The 19,409-nt window shown below is 44.6% G+C and overlaps 1 protein-coding gene across 1 annotated transcript in view; it reads left to right on the top strand.

The window, feature by feature from the left end:
- Positions 1-338: 338 nt before the first annotated feature.
- LOC142589926 (allatostatin-A receptor-like) overlaps positions 339-19,409 on the top strand; it is an 86,024-nt gene continuing 66,953 nt past the window's right edge. The window contains exon 1 of the mRNA XM_075701639.1: positions 339-841. The gene's annotated coding sequence lies outside the window, so the exon portion shown is untranslated. The remainder of the gene's footprint in view (positions 842-19,409) is intronic.

Below are 19,409 nucleotides of genomic sequence, written 5' to 3'. Positions count from 1 at the left end.
AGAAAAATGGTACATCTGAAAGGAGGAAAATATAGGCCTGCCTTTATTCACCCTCCGCTCATGAAAGCTTGCTTCAAATCACCGCGGTTTCGAAAGACCCGCTCTAATGCGCAATAGCGTCGCTAGGTGGCAGCACGACCACGCGATCCGGGCACTCTTATTGGCCTACGATGCCCCGGAGGCGGAGTCGAACGACCGCTTCGCCATACGCGCTTGTCGCTTTTCGCTCCCTCTCCACCGCGAGAGTCACTAACTCCTACTCTCGCCCGCAAGAAGCCCCGCCAAGAGTAAAAGAAATCCCTGCTAGCGACGCCAGCAGACGACAGGGCCCGATGCGAGTGCGCGAGTTGTAACTTAGCAGACGACTCGCTCGCACCGCCGTCTGCTCGGCGCCGCTTCCGTCGACTCCTTCTTGGGGAAGAAAAAAAGAGTCTGCTCGATTCGTTTGTTCCACACTGTTGGTGGAGAAACTGCTACTAATAGACGACAGCAAGCCGTCTGCTCTGGATTGCCTACGTTCGGGCCGATGGCAACGATGCGGAATTACCGTGCCATTAGACGCCAGTGACTTTTTTACCCTGCCCCTGGAATAATCTGTGCAAGAGACGAAGTGGAAGAGGAGAGGAGCACGGTGTGATACGAGACCACCACTACTTCGGGGTTGACGTTGCGAGATCGTTCGCGGTGCAACGTCGGGTTGTTTCCATTATTGGAAGCGTGTTGCGTGGTGGCGGCCACACTTGTTGAGCGGGAACGCCAAATCGGGAAACTCCGAACAGCGGAAAAGTTTGGAGAGCTAGTCCTGGGCCGGCTGCGGGGAATTCGCATTGTTTGGGAAAGGGTGAGTTATCTTTCACTTTCGCCGTGAAACTTTTCTTCGGTTTGTGTCAGTAGGCGGCATTATAGGTCTCGCCAAAGCTTTTCTCTGGTGCTTGGTGCTTCGGAAAGTGAGACCACATATTGAAATCATCGCTCAAACTCGTCAGTTATCAAACTAAATCGTCCCTCGATATTTTCTACCGATTTGCATTGCTATTGTTATAACAATTCAGTCTTTTTTTATGGCAGAACCATATTCGACTTTTGCTCCAGCTCTCTCGCCCGTAATAATTAGTGAAAACTTATCGAACGCTTTGCTTATAATTACACGCATTTTGTTTAAAAGACATCATAGCAGTACTAGTCATAAGCATATAAGAATATTAACAGGCTCATTTATCAAGCTATCTCTGAAGTTTTTCTTTTTTTTTTGCTTTTGGAGAGTTACTTTCGAATCCTCAGGAACAATGCCTTGGTGCCATTGAAAGCCGAAATGAGACATAAGTATTGAAGGTCGCGGGGTTGACTGTTGTGGGCTTTGTGAAGTACTAAAAAGCAAGCACACCTGATTGCTGTAAATATGAAGGAACACTTACAAAAGCCATTATTCATTGTCTTCCTGTAAATTTCTTGACACTTGCGACAAGATATGGGATGAAATACAATGGGATGTCATGCATATGCTACTTTCGTTTGCGAATGAAAATACCTTATTGGTGGTTTTCCTTTGACAGATGAAAGATTATTCTTTCATAGGTTTTCGCTGATAACGGATAAAAGGATCGTCAGTGAGGGTGCAGCAAAACGTACAGGATTTTACTGAACTAATAGAGAGACACTCGGTTGCGTAAGGCTTACTGGATTCTTTATCGTAGTTTTCTTTATCACTGCACCTAAACGCATCTAGTATATCCTCTATTATCATTGCAGTCGCGAATACTAAATAGATGATTACACCTTTCGTTAGTGCCTGCATGCTTTTAACCCTTGAAAGAAATCAACACATATAGAGCTACTGCCTTCAGGCTGGAATCAACACTCAACCACGAATAATTTGATAAATTCTTGCAAAAGCTGGCGCGGTGCATTCGAGTGCTATAACGTTTTGTCTGTACACGCAGAGCACATTTATGTTTTATCGCGCGTGCAGTATTGTTATTTCAGAGATACCAGAATGGCAGCGTCACCTGTGTTATCAGAGGAATATTATAAAATTACTGAATGAAGTGCAAAAGAAAAAGAAAATCACTGAGAAAGGTGAAAGCACACTACGCTTCCCAGAATGGTATACAAAAATTGAAAAATCGGGCAGAAAATTTTACACATCACAGAAAAGAAGACAAAATAAACTAAATATATACACATGATAACCACAGTGGCCAGAGGTACCTTATTTGTTTTGGGTTGTTTAGTTAACGTTTGTTTCTCAATCTAATCTTTCGCATATTATATATATATATATATATATATATATATATATATATATATATATATATATATATATATATATATATATATGGAATATATCATTTGGCTACCTACAAGTAGCTCCGTTGAAGAACTACATACTACCTCGTCATCAAAGCCTTTCATCGAACGAGTGTAAATCTACGAATTCCGGGGACAAAAGTTTCACTACCTGGTGGCACCATAAACAAACCGCCTAATACTCAAGCTACACTCTGCATCATGTTTCCCATGTTGAAGTTTATACTCTCACAGCTCCTCGAGCCGTTAACTACGAACGCAATGGAAAAAAAATGAACCCAGAAATGTGGTAAAACATTGTTATCTTTAGTCTTGTAAATGTTAGTGCGTACAAGATCTGTGATGTGCTGCACGGAGCTCAAGTTAAATTTAAAAAGACACAAAAAAATACTAATGTGTCCTACCACTTGGAAATGAAACGCAGAGAGTCCTATACTCTCATGTCCTTTTGCGCCTCGGGTAAACTACTTGATGCTCCGCCGTACTTTCATCATTTCCCTCATAAGACTTACTTTATTTTTTGCCACGGACTTTGTTTCCTTTTCGCCAAGGAAGCTGATTTTATCGCCAGTGTACCTCCTTCAATAGCCAGTAAACAAACTTTTCCTTTCTCGCGACGATAAGGAAAACTGCATGCCTCCGAAGATGATGGTCACCGGCTTCCTTCACCAGCCGAAGACTTCCACTCAGCCATTTGATTGCACTGCTAGTCCTAGCAAAAAAAAATCAAAAGTAAGATCTTAAAGAAAAAAGGGCCACATTTTCTTCGTACAAGTGGGCAATGTGTGCGAATGAAAAATAAACGACACGATAGGAGCATCGTGCGAGGGAAATGTACGGGGTTGTGGGCTTTGAATCAGATCTCCTAACATAACTTTGAAACAGCATTCAAGAGATGTAATATTTAAACCAAATATTGGAATATAATATTAAAGAATTAATGGAGATACAGACAAACAAGACCGGTAGTAAGCCCTTTGAAAATAATTATCTTATGAGCACACGTTATACTTATTCTTGTCCTGAATGTAGAAAGAGATATAACGAAATATGATGTCTAATGGCCTTTGTGAAAGCATGTTCAAAATAATATGGGCAAGTTCTAACATTTTTACAGAAGGCTGCTTGCCTTATTTCACAGTGCTGCTATACCTTGCTAAGATCGATGGCATTTACCAAACTGCTGACATTTACCAGACGAATGACAAATGACATTTGCCAGAATTTGTACGGTAATAAGCTTATTCTTCAATGTATTTCACTTCACCAGTGCTGCATTTCAGCCTTTTTCTTTTGGAACGTTGTGGTGGCCAAGTTCATGACACGCACCGAATGTTGTTTGATGCTGTGTTTCTACCAGAGCGCAAAAACAATGTACACAAATGGCTGCGAGAATTCAAGCTTGATGTCTGTTTGCGAAGGAAAATGTTTTTTGTCGCCTCGTCTCAACCACCTATATACGTCATCGAGATAAGACGTCAGATCTGCGGCAGAAACTGCACGCGGTGAAAAAAAAAATGCCAATAGGACGACAGGATACCAGAGCAGAACTGCGTGGAGCGAGAGAATTCCTTTCGAGATACCTGAGCTAGCTCTCATTGTGAAATTTTTTAATTACCAATATATATATATATATATATATATATATATATATATATATATATATATATATATATATATATATATATATATACACACAACACATACATACATGTACAAAAACAGTCGTCACTCATGCCGTGTATCAAACTTCGGAACTTTGAACGGAACATATAAAAGAAGAGTATTACTAAACTTCACCTGATTACAGGTTTGACTTCTTGCGAAATAACGGCTACACCAGCGATACTATTGTGAACCTACCCAACAGGCCCCGTTTACGGTAGCGTTACTGCTACATCTGTGGGTTTCGCATCCTATGGATTGTTAATATTTGAAGTTGTATTGTTCAATACAGGAGTATTACTCTTACGAAGACAAACATGTTGCTTGTCACACAAAAAGAAGCTAAGAAATAAAGTCGCGTATAAAATGAAAGCACTCATCTGAGTCCGTGTTATAGCCACCATAAAGCGCAATACATATTCTAAATTGTAAATAACTTGTGGCTAATGTACGAGAAAACCCGGTATTTAACGCAACCATCTCCCACTCGTGTCCCGAATTCGTTGTAGAGTCAGGCAGTGCCGCGGCGACCGGTATCGCATCGCACTGTTTGGCAACCATGGGCCTCTATCTCCCATTCTGTACCATGACGGCTGCTCCCGGGGCAACCGAGAATCGAAATTAATTACCGCAGCGATCAACGCAGGCTGTTGGTGATGTACAAAAACATAAAAAAAGCCTAAACGCGAAACGTGAGAGTTGTCCGCGGCAAACCGTTTCAAACTACCTCGGAGCCCAGCACAATCTATGATGCGCCTTCAGGTATGGCCCCTATACGACCCGCAATTATTCTGCATGTCACATTAAGGCGAATCCTTTGTTCTCGAACGATCCCGGATTTTTCCGACCGTGGCTACTTGGTGATACGGCTGCCTTTAAGAGCATCTCGTTTAAAAAGAAAATGAATCACGTTCCCGATGGTGAGATCAAGCCTATGCCACCCTTTCCTCTTTCCCCCGCGTGACGTACTAGGCCCCCGGGAATGGGAGGGGATGGGGGGGAGGGCAGACTAGTTGCGCTGCACTGTTTTATATTTCGTGATCTTTCTTTCAGGCTTGGAAAAAGAAAGAAAAATAATGTAGCCTGTACCAGGCATTAGAAAGCTGGATGCAGTATTTTTCGTGGGGATCTATAATTTTCTCATCGGCACCTTTTCTCTGAACGTAATACTTGAGGAGTTGATTAATTGGTAAACTAATTATGTAATTAGGCGAAATAAAAAATACATATATTCTGACTTTGTCCAAAGCATGACAAACACTGCAGAATTACCTTGGTTCTGTCCAGCTACGTGGCACTATCACAGTTTTAAATTTTAGCCCAAGTTCCATGAGACCCGTGGTATAGGGAAGCTTTACCTCCGGTCTCAGCGCAGGGGCTAGGAATGTGTAAACTGCGAAAGAATGTTCTGAAACTGTGGTTGAAAAAAAGCTTAAGATAGGCGTTTTTGACGGCTCGATCAAAGTTAATAACAATAATATTTGGGGTTTTACGTGCCAAAACCACTTTATGATTATGAGGCACGCCGTAGTGGAGGACTCCGGAAATTTTGACCACCTGGGGTTCTTTAACGTGCACCTAAATCTAAGCACACGGGTGTTTTTGCATTTCGCCCCCATCGAAATGCGGCCGCCGTGGCCGGGATTCGATCCCGCGACCTCGTGCTCAGCGGCCCAACACCATAGCCACTGAGCAACCACGGCGGGTGCTCGATCAAAGTTGGTCAGTCTTGCCCTCTTACGCAAGACGCACATGTCTTGTGACAAATTGGATTGCCGGCACCGGAGCAACTACAAATGCTGCGGCAGTGTATATAGACCATACCACAAAGCATATTTACGATATACGTTCGGCGTGGCGTCGAGCTACAGCCGTGTAACAATTATCCCGGCCGGAATATATCCCCCGGCGCCCAGAGAGATGTTTAGGGAAGCGCCGAATAGTGTGCACTTCGGTCCGGTAGAAATGCGGCTTCAATCCCGCAGGCTTAATATGCCAGCGCGAACGCCAGTAGGCGCATTGCAGTAGATTCGTGGTAACAACGTTTCACAAGGTTTTCCTCTTGAGGTGTGCAAAGTGAAGGACAAGCAACGCAGTGCCTGTTACATTTTGGTCGCCCTTGCTTTTCAAATTTGGCATATGATCTCGGTGTACACTCTTCGTAGTAAAGTTTGAACAGACAACAAATTAAAAAAAAACACACACACCATGTCTGAAACACAATTGATATCGTTTCCGATTCAAGTGTGTCTTGGTCTAGTAAATCTCCTGAGCACACAAAACCTGAGAAGCGGTGGGCAACATAATAATAAAACATTCAGCAGCAAGGGTGGATCCACAGTCATAATATATGTTCCTCATTGGCAACTAATTTCTATGGAATCCTGCAAGAGAGGGAGAAGGTTCGTGAAAGGGAAAAAATTTCATCCACTCGCGAATGGGGCACGAAGTTACAAAGGAAACCCATGCTGATTTCTCAAAAACAAAGCATCGCAGCTGAGCGAAACGTTTGAGTTGTTCCGGTATCCGAACCCGGAACCTACACACGGGATTTGAATCCCGGAACGGGGTGAATTTTTCGCTCAACTGCAATGCTTTGTTTTTGAGAAATCAGCGCGGGTTTTCTTTGTGGCTTCCTGCTACATTCACGGGTGGATGAAAATCTTGTCTTCTGTGGGTACCTTATTTCATCAACCGCTTTCCTACAGTCAAGAGCATCTTCTTCCCTGTGCAGTTGCACAGTCGCTTCGAAGTCAAGAGAAGGCAGCACGTCAAGAGGACGACAAATATATTGATTCAATTGGAAGAGATAGATCTGTCTCCCGCGAAGAAAAGAAAAAAAATTACGGAGAGAAAGAGAGAGATAGAGAGACAGAGAACCAAAGAGACAGAAAGTACAAATTAAACTCACAAACGTTAACCACGAATGAGTCCTGTTGGTTATGCTTGACTAGGGGTAGATTTCAGGCGAGAATAAGATTACGCGAAGAAGAAAAAGCGAAAAGTTGATGTGCACTCGAGTCGGAAATGTAATTGAATATTTACCCCGCTTTGCGTCACAGACGATTATTCGAGGCAATTTCCACCGGGAGTTGTTGCAGCGAATTTTTGTGGTTATCTGCAACAGTTACGTGCAAGGCCGTAGCCCCGATGTTTTGTCTGTTGTGATAGGGCTCCGTCTAACTGGTTTAGAGCGGTGCGGAGGGCAAGGTTTTAGTTTCGAAACACAGGCACTATCATAAAAGAGACAGAAAGAAAACAACGAGGGAAGGCAGGAAACTCTCATATAAAATTAACAGTGGTGTTTATGGGACAAGGGACAGATATTAAAAAAGGTATAAAAATGTAGAACAAGAACAGTGCTGAAAGAGCGGTAAACAGACGCATAAAAAGAAAATCCAGCTTCAGCAAGGCAGACAGCCGATCTGTTCTCAAAAGGCCTCAGCTGATGCTATGTTGGCAATTAAGGACCCACAATGAAGGAACTGGGAAAAAAAAAAAAAAACCTGAGGACCAGCATCAGTGACAGCCGATAGATGGCATTAAATGACTCATTCTTGAAATTGTTAAACAGAGTGCGCCCGCTTTAAAGTGAGCAGAATCAAAGCAGGCACGTCTCCGATGCTGCAGGAACAGGTTTTGAAAGCGGAAGCGTCCTTTGGAAAGCACTGATAAAACTGTTAGGCTGTTATAGGTTTAGGTTCTATCTATCTATCTATCTATCTATCTATCTATCTATCTATCTATCTATCTATCTATCTATCTATCTATCTATCTATCTATCTATCTATCTATCTATCTATCTATCTATCTATCTATCTATCTATCTATCTATCTATCTATCTATCTATCTATCTATCTATCTATCTATCACAATTAATTCATCGTTCGTTTATTCAATTACAATTATTCTACGTTACATTTAGCCTCCGCTGGTCAACTTAAGGCTGAGTAAGTCCAATGCGCACGATGGCAGTTCTACCGAATCCTGTGACTCGCGAAAAAAAAGGAAAGCCACAGTGAGTTTGACATCACTGCCTGCATATAAGACATCGCATGACATGCCGCACTGTCAAAATTCAGTGACGTCCGCTTCCATTTAGAGCAAGAACTGGTGCTGAAGCTTGGATATTCTCTTCATAAATTAAGAATAACTTCAAGGATTTTTTTTTGACGGAAAGAATAAATGTTGACGAAAAATGCCGCGGGTACAGTTTTACCAGGGCGTTTCTAGCACCCTGCTTCTGTTATTTAATGCCAACTAGCGTCGACGGCTACCAGAAAGAGCACATGAACAGTCGCAAATTTGGCAGCGTGCCGAATAATATATTAAGTCAGATCTGGGTAACCCGTCTATCGCCCGTTACAAAGAGCACAACAAGATAATGATGGTGATCATTATCTTAATTATCATTGCTATCATTTCTCAAGTTTGAGTAGAGTGCGGTTTCCTCCCACCTTTTCCAGCTGTTCTTAAGTATGGATATGGTTCCTTTTTTAGATCAAAGAGAGGGACGACTAATGACAGCAAAAGAAGATAACTAAGACCGTGTCTGGTTGGCTGTCGTGCACTAGGGGATGAGGAAAGTGAGATTATAAAATGGAACGATGACAGGAAAAAAAATTTCGCCGCTCCACCCGAAAGGCCATGCAAGGATCATCGATTGCGATAACAAGTTATTAGACAGTTGTACTAAGTAAATATTGCAGTTCATTCGGCCGTACAAGTTTCTCAACATTCGTTTACTAAGTTAACAAGAGCGGTGTCACCCGGCAACAAGCAAACATCAATAAACCTGAGCAAAGCGTCGGTTCGGGCTAGTTGGCAGTCTCATGAATAAATCTCACTCAATGGCCGCAGACACTGGCAATCGTTACGGTGGCGTGAGGAATAGGGGCAGCAGCAGCGAGCGACATGCTCTTTGTGCAGTCTCTCGCTTCAAAGCGAACTAAGCCGCGAGAACGGAGCGCACGCAAAGCCATCAGCCCTCGACGCGCATATACTCTGTACCTACCACAGATCTCTTTCAAGATGGCGCTCGCGAGGGCGCGCTCAACCGTGTCATACGAAGCTACCACCAGAAGAGAACGACACCCACCCCCCCACCCCATCGCTGCTGCCTTGCGCGCAGTGTAAGGCAACGGGCTTCCTCCCCGCCTTACTCGCTTACGGGCGTGAGATTCGAGCTTCCATCCTCCTCGGCTGACGCACACACTTTCACTTGCACGACGCGCGGCCATCATCTTATCGCGCTAGGAATTGATGCGGAACGCCACTGCGACGGAGTTGGCGGAAATGCGCTCGAAGTGCCCATATTATTGCTATCACAACAGCAACGATAAAGACGCAGTCTGTGTAAACACATTCGCCGAGAAACGTTCGCTGAGATTCATGACCGCTCGTCCAGTCCAGTCGCCTTCAAGAAGCGCAATAGGGCTTTTGTGACCTTGTGCATGGAAGAAGGCATCGGCGAAGATAACAGATTCTTTTGCTCCGAGAGCGATATGTCAGCCAAGCGGCTTAGCCTAGCTCGCCGAACACATCGCAAAGCGTCGAAGGATAAGCAGCGGCACAGAAGCTGCTTTGCTTAATCAGAAACAGTGCGCACCGCTCTTGCACATTCCGGTTAGCAATGCATATATGCATTCTATACAATGCGGCGCTCGTTCACGTAGCCCGTTTTACCGCCATGTACAGTTACACGCATCTTCTCAACTGCCCTTAAACTCGGAGGCAGGCAGCCGCAATTCAGGAAGGTGGTGCTGCTGCAAAGGCAGGAAGAGAAGTTTGCCCCACATTTTGCCTTCGCACGGCTGCAGACTCGGCCTTAACTACGCCGGCTCGGCTAGCTTGTCAGGCGCGCTCAGATACGTTTGGCCGCGATCCCATTCATCTACGGTGACGCGGCGAGCCGTATCACTTTCCCGTCGTCTAGAGTCGCCAACGGTTCCCTCGCGAATGTGGGTCAAAACACTCCATCACGAAAGCTCGCGCAGTGCCGACGCGCGTCCAAGAGAGACAGATTAGTCCATCCGGCTTTTGTTTCTGCAACGCCGAGCAGTATCTTGCTCGTTTTGGGTGACCGCCTTCGGGTTACGAGACAGCGCGGAGAAGATTACTTCGCTGGCCGCCCTTACGCCTAGTTGGTGCTTAACCAAGCGCGTAACATCGCCGCTGGCAGGGGGGTTCACTACTATTGCGTTAGTGCAGTTTTGGGGAGCCCGAAGGAATGGTCGCACGGGATGGAGGAGGGAGTGTGGCAGCGCCAGTCAAGATGATAAGGACGGCGGGTCGCTGAGGTGGACGCAGGCAGCGCTGGCAGTGAAGGCAGAGCGACTGTACGTCCGGCTGGTGAAGCAGGTTCGAAACTACGAAGTGCGTACAAATAGATCTAAGCCCACGATCGTGTTTGTTCTATCGAAGGCCGAGCTATAAGCAAAAAATTTGTTTTTTAAAGTGTGAGAAATCTCTGGCGAGCTCCACAACCCCGTCACGCGTGAAGTGCGGTTCCTTGTATCTGCTCAAAAATGCGTAATTTGCAAAGTTAACACATTTAATTGTTATGATAGTGTCAATGTAGATGCTTGGTAGCTTTTAAGCGAGAAGGAGCAATATAAAGCGAATAAACATAATATAAAGAGGGAATACAGATAGAGAAACATATGGCTCCTTAGGAAATGCGTGGGAATCGAAGCATGTAGTAGGGCTGGTCCAACTTAAATGTCGGGGTGTGTCGACTATGAGGTCAACTTGAAATATGGAGGTGGGCCAAGTTCAAATCTCGGGGGTGGGCCAACTGAAATTACAGGGTCGGCCAACTTAAGTTACAGGATGCGCCAACTGGAAACTTGAGGGAGGCCGAACCTAAATTTGGGAGTGGGCCAACTTAAATTTGGTGGTGGACGAACGTGAAATTCGGACATGGGTCAAGTGGAATTTGGGGGTGGGCCAACTCGAATTTTCCGGGTTGGTTAACTTGAAATTTAAATGCGGGCCAACCGGAGATTTTGGGGGTGGCCCAATGTCCATTCGAAGGCTGCTTAGCGTCCTTTGAGTTATGAACATCTCGCGGGTAAGCGAGTGCGCTGAGACGCTCTGCGCGTTTTCATTGGGCCTTACCCGAGGCACAGTCAGAACGCAGTTCAGATGTTGCGTGCACAAGGAACGCGCGCATAACACAGGCTTGATGTAGTAGTTTCGCGAAAACCCGCAAGGTGGCGAGAAGTAATTAATGATGGGAAAATCAGACATCCACCCAATCGTAGGAATTGCTACAATAAGGGTACATCGAAAGACAAGCTTCGCAGTTGAAGAACAATTCGTCCTGCTGGTCCGAGACTCGAGCCCGGGACCACCACTTTTGAGGGGCAGCCGCTCTACCATCTGAGCTACAACCAGTGGCCACCAGATCCACCACAGGTCGAAGTCGAACTTATTAACCATTCGAAGCAAAGGCAAGAGTGTGACGTAACAGTTCTGCGGAAATCCACAAGGTGGGGAGAAGTAACTGGACATCGACCTAATCGTAGCAATTTCTAGAACGGAAAGCTATGCGGGTTCGTCGAAAAAGAAAGACTCCTCGTTAAAGAAAAATTCTCCACCTTCATTTTTCAAAAAAAAGAAAAGAAACAGGCTTAGGAGAGCGACAGCTAGGATGGCATGGCATCTAGGCGACACCCGCTCCCCTCACACAACGCCTTACGCACTACTGCGGCAGCTGATGTTCCCTCACGACCGCTCTGCCCCGTCGAGGAGCCCTCGTGCCCAGCGTTCCGGCTCAATTGGTACGATCACATGGAAAGGATCGGAAGCGACGAAAAAAAGCTGACAATTTTCTACTAAAGGCTAAGCATTATTTGCCACCGGAAAGGCTATACGTGCACGCGCATAAGCTAGGAAAAGCAAGTAAGAAAAACTAATAAAAAGAAAACGAAGCCACAGCCGAGCCAAACAATGGTTAAGCATGAGTAGACCATTCTCGGAATTTCTGTATCTTTCTTCAGACGTTCTCTGCTTAGCTAAATATAGGAACATTCCAACATATATCTGACAATACTGTGTGGAACGCCCTTTTATGTGGGTATTTATTTATAAACAATAAAGTATGCACAAACACTCACTTTCTTGATCCTCCAATTCTACCGGAGTGACAGAACTCTGCTTCTTCATGTGTTTCAGTAAATGATAAAAAAATTTCTGTGTACTACACATGATGGCAAAGGAAACGTTTATAATGAAAATGTAATCCTTGGTGATAACTAGCGTGAACAGAAAAAAAAGGAGGGACACGTAACAGAATTTTTTACGCAAACGGAACCCCAGTTTTTACATAGCACTAGTCACCGCAGCCTAGGGTAAGTTTTCAGAGCACTGAATTCAACAAGTCGTTTATTGCAAAAGTGCTAGTAACATCCTTTCACAGCTTCGTCCCATAGGACTTTACTGTTACTGCATATGTATGACAGACCCTAATGCTCTGAGCACTGAGACCTGATTAAAAAAACGTGAGGGAAGGCTTACTTTCTTAGTGTGCAATTAAGTTTAGTGAGGTCCACGGTAAAAAAAAAAATTGAAAACGAAACGTTCAAAAAACCGGAAAAACAGTTTTGCCGAGAAATTAACCATCCCGGACGTAAGACAGACAACAAGAAAAAAAATATTTCAGCAATTTTTTCTGACGAAAGGGAGAAGGAAATTTAAACAAAAAGAAAAAGAAAGTAAGATATGGCGAAATGAGGTTGTCCGGGAGCAGCTGTGGCCCAACGGGCTTCTGCTTCTACTCCTTATTTTTTCGTTTCTCCTTGATTTTTGCTGAATTCGCTTCGGCAGTGAACCTTGAGATGCGGTGTTTGTTAATTTACCGCTCGCCATGCGGCAAAGCTCGCTCCACACACCTACACGGCATTAGGCGTAGCTGGCCGAACACCATCACGGTGAGATTACTTCCGCCTATGTTCACAATCTCTTGGCTTGAGCCGTCTACCCGGGCTGACTAATCGAGCGAATCATTAAGGCGTCCACCGCTGCTCGTTCATGCGATAAGTTTCCACATGAAGAAGCGCCTGCACATAACACAGAGAGAGAGAGAGAGAGAGAGAGAATAATAAAAGCACAGATGAAAAGGGCTATTTCTTTTTTTTCCCATCAAAGTTATCCTCACACAATTTTTCACAAGAATATGCGTTTTTAAGCAGTTGGTTTACCCTTTTCTTTATGGCTTAGTCAAAGATTATCATCTTTAAAGAGGTGCTCCACTACGCCAGCATCTGGGATGACGGCGCCTTAGCTGTAGTCTTTCCTGTAGAATGGTTGAGTGTGCTGGGATCGTTCCTATATGCTTATGCCTCGTCTGCCGCCTAATTAGCCATTTCCTTTGAAAGGTCATCTTAACCTGGGTTTCTAACTTCCTTCATGTTTATCGACCAGTTCCCCGACGGCCGGTCAAATCACCCAAGAAGCCACGAGTGACCAAGCAAAGTAGTGAGAACTTTGAAGTTACCGTGAGTGGTGCAGGTTCGAATCTTGCGCAGTCACCATTGCTCCATTCACATAAACATGGCAACATTTCCTTCGTAATGTTAACGTTTCCACCAGTAAATACCTTTTTTTGAAAGCTGTGGTGTGATGTGATCAATAATTGTGCTTCTGGGATGCATATCGCGCGCTCCATCCATTCTTTGTTTTAATATTTGCTCAGTAAACCGAACATGCATTATTTAAGTCGAGTTCTCGGCCTGTGTGATTATAGGCAGAGTAATGAAGGATGCTGCGAGAAATTATTCCATTCGCATTTCAGTTCGAAGAAAGAATTTGCAATGTCATGTCCATGTTAGGTGAAACTTGATGCTGCGCACTCTCTTTACTCTCTAGGTGTACTCATTTACTTGCATTGTAAACTGGGGCGTATCCAATTCGTAATTATGCGCTACCGGTAAAATTTCCTTTACAAAGCCACGAAGAAAGAAAGGAATTGAGTGCAGGATTCAGCGGCTGTGCTCGCGCACTGGTGAAGGTAAAGGTCAGCCTTTTAATTATTCAGCAGTCTGACACGTCATTCTTCGTTCGGATTTTTTAAAGTCTTGGTCATCGCTCTTTCTCATCAAAATTGAAACCGCAGTTTAGAAATCTCGTCCAGGTATCAATTAGAAAATCGGCAGTGTGCACTACCTGAATTTGCATCTCGAAAGCGTCAAGGTGTAGACATGATTTAAATCAGAGGGGCTATTCGAGTGCGCACATGCCAGACGTCAAAGGGATAACAAAATTCCAGCTGAAGTTAAATGAGAAACCAGCTAATGAAGCAATTAAGAAACACACAAACGAATGAATCAATCACAGGATGCTCTCATTCGCAGTAGTGGAAGTTACGACGTATGATCGCATTCTGCCGTCAAAATACAGCCAAGGCTCAACAGCCGGCCACGTCAACGGATAGTATGTAAAAGGATACTACGATGGATAGTACGTATCACTAAGAACAATCTCATATAGGAACATTAGGAAAATGCTTTTTTGACATCTTTTTTGCTGCAGTGCTCAAACCATTGTGGTGCTTTTTTTGTCTAGGCATTTGCTTTATTTTCTATTGCTTGATCATATCACTTGCATGTTGTTAGTAGAGATTCCTTTGAGCAATGTATGGAGCTTTATTGTATTTGTTATCTTATAATGTTTCCGCCTAAGTTGAAGTACTTATTTTCGGGGATGGGAGCAGTCTAAAGCTGCATTACCGCTGCTTTCTCTTGCCCTTTCTCCTTAGTCATGTGAAATACAAATGGTACCACGCACTGCAATGTGCATATACATGCATCATACTCATAAAGAAACAACGAAAGAAGGCAACAAAAGAAACTACTAAATCGCAAGTACTAGAAAGTGATTCCTCGCAATGAAGACCAGTGGTTCAACTTAGTTAGGCTGCCGTGGGGTACAGTGGCTATGGCATTCTACTGCTCATCACGATGTGGCGGGTTCGATATCCGACCACGGCGGTTGTGTTTTGATGAATGCGATATGCCATAATGGTGGCGTCCCTAAATTTAGGTGCACAGTGAGGAACACCAGGTGGTTATAAAAATCGCAGACCTCCGCCAGTCTGTCTCTTGCGGCTCCAAGTTGTCGTTGGGACTTCAACCTCTATGAAATAATTAATCGAACCTAACTGAATAACGCTAGCTAATGACATGCTCTAAACCAACGGCAACAACAGCAGGCATACTCGCTTGCATACGACCGGAAAAGTATGGCAGTAAAGTTTGGCGACGTGTTCGCGCAGTTGCCACCATTCTTGGCGTGAAGGGTACATATACATACGTGCGTAACTTGGACTGACTGACAAATTTGGCGCGCCAAACCAAACCGACAACGAAAACGCGGCCTCTGAGAAGAAGGACGACCGCATCTAACCATGTCTGGCATATTGTCGGCCGTTTTCGATTCGTTCTCTTTCGTAACTTCTCTTTTTTTTTTCCCTGAAACTTTTTCTCGAGATGCGAGAAACTGACGACCCCTGCGCCGAATTCGCAAATGATATATGGGACTCCGCTTTTCTGACGGGGTGAGGACGCCATCAGTCACACTCGAAACGGACTATACGGCAAGTTGTACTGGCAGGTCTCGATGAATGCAAACTTGCGAAAGAAATGCAAGCATATAATGCACAAGAGAGATGAAACAAGGCCCGCTGAAAACTACAGAGAACGAATGAAAATGCCTTACCATGTCGCCGTCGTTTTCTTTTTTTCTGTTCAGAAACTTTTGCTCAGCAAGTGTCAAAAGAACTTGTTGCAGACTTAGATGAAGAATAACGAAAGGTCGGAAAACTCATCGTGGCTTGAATATCCTTCCTTCTTAGATCTTAATATAAATCGACTAAGTCGACGGTACGTGTTGGGCAATGGTGCACCACTGGTTTGTCGTAGTGACTTATGCGTTTATATAAACAGTAATGCTCCTGGTAACATGTTCTTCCTTTTTTTTTCACGGTGTACAGGTCGTTGTAGGTTCACAGTGGCACTGGAAGGGCAATTACTGTGGCATTGGAAGGGCAGTCATGCAAATTCGCGTACAAGTAAAACGAAGAGAACGACACAAACATCTACCATCGACCAAAAGTAATTATTGCAACTTTGGCCACAATTATTGGTCCGGGCTCTAAGTGAGATTATATATATCATTAGCCACCAATACACGAATACGCTTAGGAGCAAATGAATGTGTTTATGACGACATCATTACAGAAATAATACTCAAAATCAATGTCAATGGGGAAACACAAAGAGCTGGCGCCAAAGGAGAGAAATTGCCTGACGTCCCACTACCAGAAGCATGCAATGTATTCGCGAACAACCTTTACGCGCGGCATACTAAAATTGTCGAAGCATAATTCAGCAGACAGTCAGCCAATCCAGCCGAGATATTGAGTCAGCCACTTAAGGATTGGTTGCCAAAATCCTAAATCAAGTAAAAAAAAGAAGAACTGAGAAATTTGGAACAAACACTCGAATTGGTTCGAACACATTTGCAGGCATTTAAGAGCTCCTCTTCGGTTCATGCTATTTAGGATACACACCTGTTAAGAGTTCGCGATCATCAGGTAATCTCAGAGAATTCTTAAAGCGGCAACAGTCACCCGCATCTTCATCGGATACGATATACATTACCAGTTGTTCTGCCGTATGTATATATATATATATATATATATATATATATATATATATATATATATATATATATATATATAATTCATGAGCGTGAGCGTTTGCTTCCATTGTTAAATTCTAACTCTGCACGGAATTATTTTTTTAAGTATTGTTTTGCGGGCTATTTCAGCATATGAAATGACGATGTCAATTTCACTCTGACGTGCTTCTCCTTCGAAAGGGGTGCTCGAAGCTTAATCTTCTATGGCGTAGCATTAAGTGGAACCGGCTTCACATACCAACGAAGTTAGATCGCGACGACAGGGCACATTCCAAGGCGAGTGCCATTCTTGAAGCGTTCTTGAAGTGAAGTGTTGAAGCTTGAAGGAGAAATTGACATCATCAGTGACGCTAGTTACTTCCTCGTGCTAGTGCTAGTTACTAGTGCTGGTTACTACTTGTTAAGTTTCCCCGCAACTGACCACTCGAGGGACTTCGCGTATATTCGCGGGCTTCGTTCACGCTCGGAAAAACTCTTTAATGTAGCACGTATTGAGCAACAGAAAGCTGTGTCGGGAGTTTCTTCCTGTCGCTCTACAAGTTTCTCATTGACGCCTTTAATCTATTTATAATAATTGAGAAGTTTGGTTAGTTTATTAACACTGATTGCCCAATTAGGCGCAATGCAAAAAAAATATAATGTGGGTATCTCCTAGCGATGGCAAACAACAGTATTTTGATTCTGTCCAGGTGCGTACTATTTGCATATTTTTTTTAAAGTTCGGCTCAAGTTAAGTGAAACACCCTGTATATGACTCAGTGACTTCTGCACCTTCTCCGTGGGCTGACGCAAGTGCTCTGTCTTTGGCTTTCTCCTTGCATTAGGCAGCTTCACACGTGTAGAAGCAATCAACACCATTTCGTTTCTAGTACTTATCGCTACCTATATGCAGTCCTTTCTGCTCGATGTCCTGGATTAATTAATTGCGTTATGGGAAAACCCTATGTGACCTGTTTCATAATCCACTTTGTCCCTGTATCAACCGCGTAGGAACAAAGAGGATTATGGTACAGGGCATAAAGGATTTTCCGATGGGGCGACTCGCTTTTCATCGATCTCGATAGGCCGTTACCAAGTGCTTGCGGAACAACGCGTCGCAATGCATCATTGTGTCAATGTGCCACAATGTGTAACAACGCAGCGCATTACGAATCCCGTGGGACACGTCCCCAAACCGTGTGGATACGCTGCCGCAGCTCCCGAAGGCAGCGACGACGTGGAGCCCCGGATGACAGCGGGCGAAACTAATCGAGGTGTCTACGGATATCACGCGATCCCCAGCTGGGCCTCCTCATTAGGCAACGCACTCGCTCAGCCAGCGCGGAGGCGCATCCCCGGCCAAAGTTTCCCATAACGAGCTGCGTGGATTGTGCAGCCGATTCTCTCTGCACTCCTGTCATTCGGCTGGCGCCTGCCTTTCTTGCTTTCTTTCTGTCTTTCTATCCTTCTCTTTAGTTCTTGTTCGTCGGTGTTTGTGAGCTAGGCCCTGTATACAGGAGCAGGAGGAAACCAAACGTAACCCTCAAGCTACAAAGAAAGCTGCATAAACAGCTCACGTAATTCCCTTGAACGTATCGAAAGCTGGATCAGTCCTGCCCGCAACAGGGCGTTACGTAACATCCACGGACAATCCATGAATGCTTCAACTGAGGCCGATTTCTCGGAAAGCCCCTGACCGTCACGGTCCAATTGTCATCCCCTGCTCCACCGAGCAAATGTGCTTCGCTATTTCCCTATAACCTCGAATAGCACGCATCGTACAGCAATGCTCCACTTATTTCTCTGTTGGAAATGGCTGTCCCTGGGATAAGATGGAGACCGCGTTTAGGGAATTTTGTGTACAATGACCAACAGGCATACGGCCAGTTGTTACAAGGACCCGGCAAACGCTTGCCCAACAATCTTGTTGCCCGCAGCTAGCTGTGATTTGCGGGGTTAATGTTTGCTCTGCAAGTGAATCTTCTGGAGATAAATAACGAAAGCGGACACTGGCGCAACTTGCGCCGTACGGCCGCTGTGCCGGGATTAGCTCGTCCTTAGTTTTAGTTAGAGGCAGTGACCCTGATTGCGTTTGCCTAATACCGCGTTGCTCTTAACGCAATCCAACTGGGGCAGTGTGACTGGGATCGAGAAACAAGCCTCCTGTCACGGACAGGACCGTCGATCCGTTATTAATGCGAAGCCATTACATGCCCCATTGAGCGAGAATCCGTCAGCTAAGTCGGCGTGACAGAAAGACGGTGACTGAAAGAGTAAAAATTGACAAAGAATGCTAGTATTGACGTAAAAATTCTCAGGAAGGCTCCTATGAACAAAGTAAATTAAAGTAAATTTGAAAAGAAAAGTTCGTTAAATTTCGGTCTGGAGGGGAACCAAACCCGGTCCTCCGGGATGCGAGATGATCGAGCACGCTTCCCCGAAGCCACGTGACCAAAGCAGTGGCCTAGTTCGTGCGTCACTACGCACGTCACGTCACAGCCGTCTGGCTGATCGAAGGTGTGGCCTAGTGCATGCGTCATTGGGCACGTACAGTCAATGTGTCGCGCCACCTCATGCGGGTATAACATACGAACGCGTTCATCTAGTTCCGAGGTCTACAAACGGTGGAAGGATTTTGCATTCCCATACGCAAGCAGTCGTGAGTGTCCCTCCCAAAATTTTCGAAATCGTTTTTTTTTTCTGTTTCCTGCGCTCATCGCACAAGATCTGTGATACTCAGATATGCGTGTCCTTG

The sequence above is a fragment of the Dermacentor variabilis genome, chromosome 8 (genome assembly GCF_050947875.1).
Source record: "Dermacentor variabilis isolate Ectoservices chromosome 8, ASM5094787v1, whole genome shotgun sequence".
In the NCBI taxonomy this organism is placed as follows: Eukaryota; Metazoa; Arthropoda; class Arachnida; order Ixodida; family Ixodidae; genus Dermacentor; species Dermacentor variabilis.
This window is presented reverse-complemented; position numbering and strand designations above follow the sequence as displayed.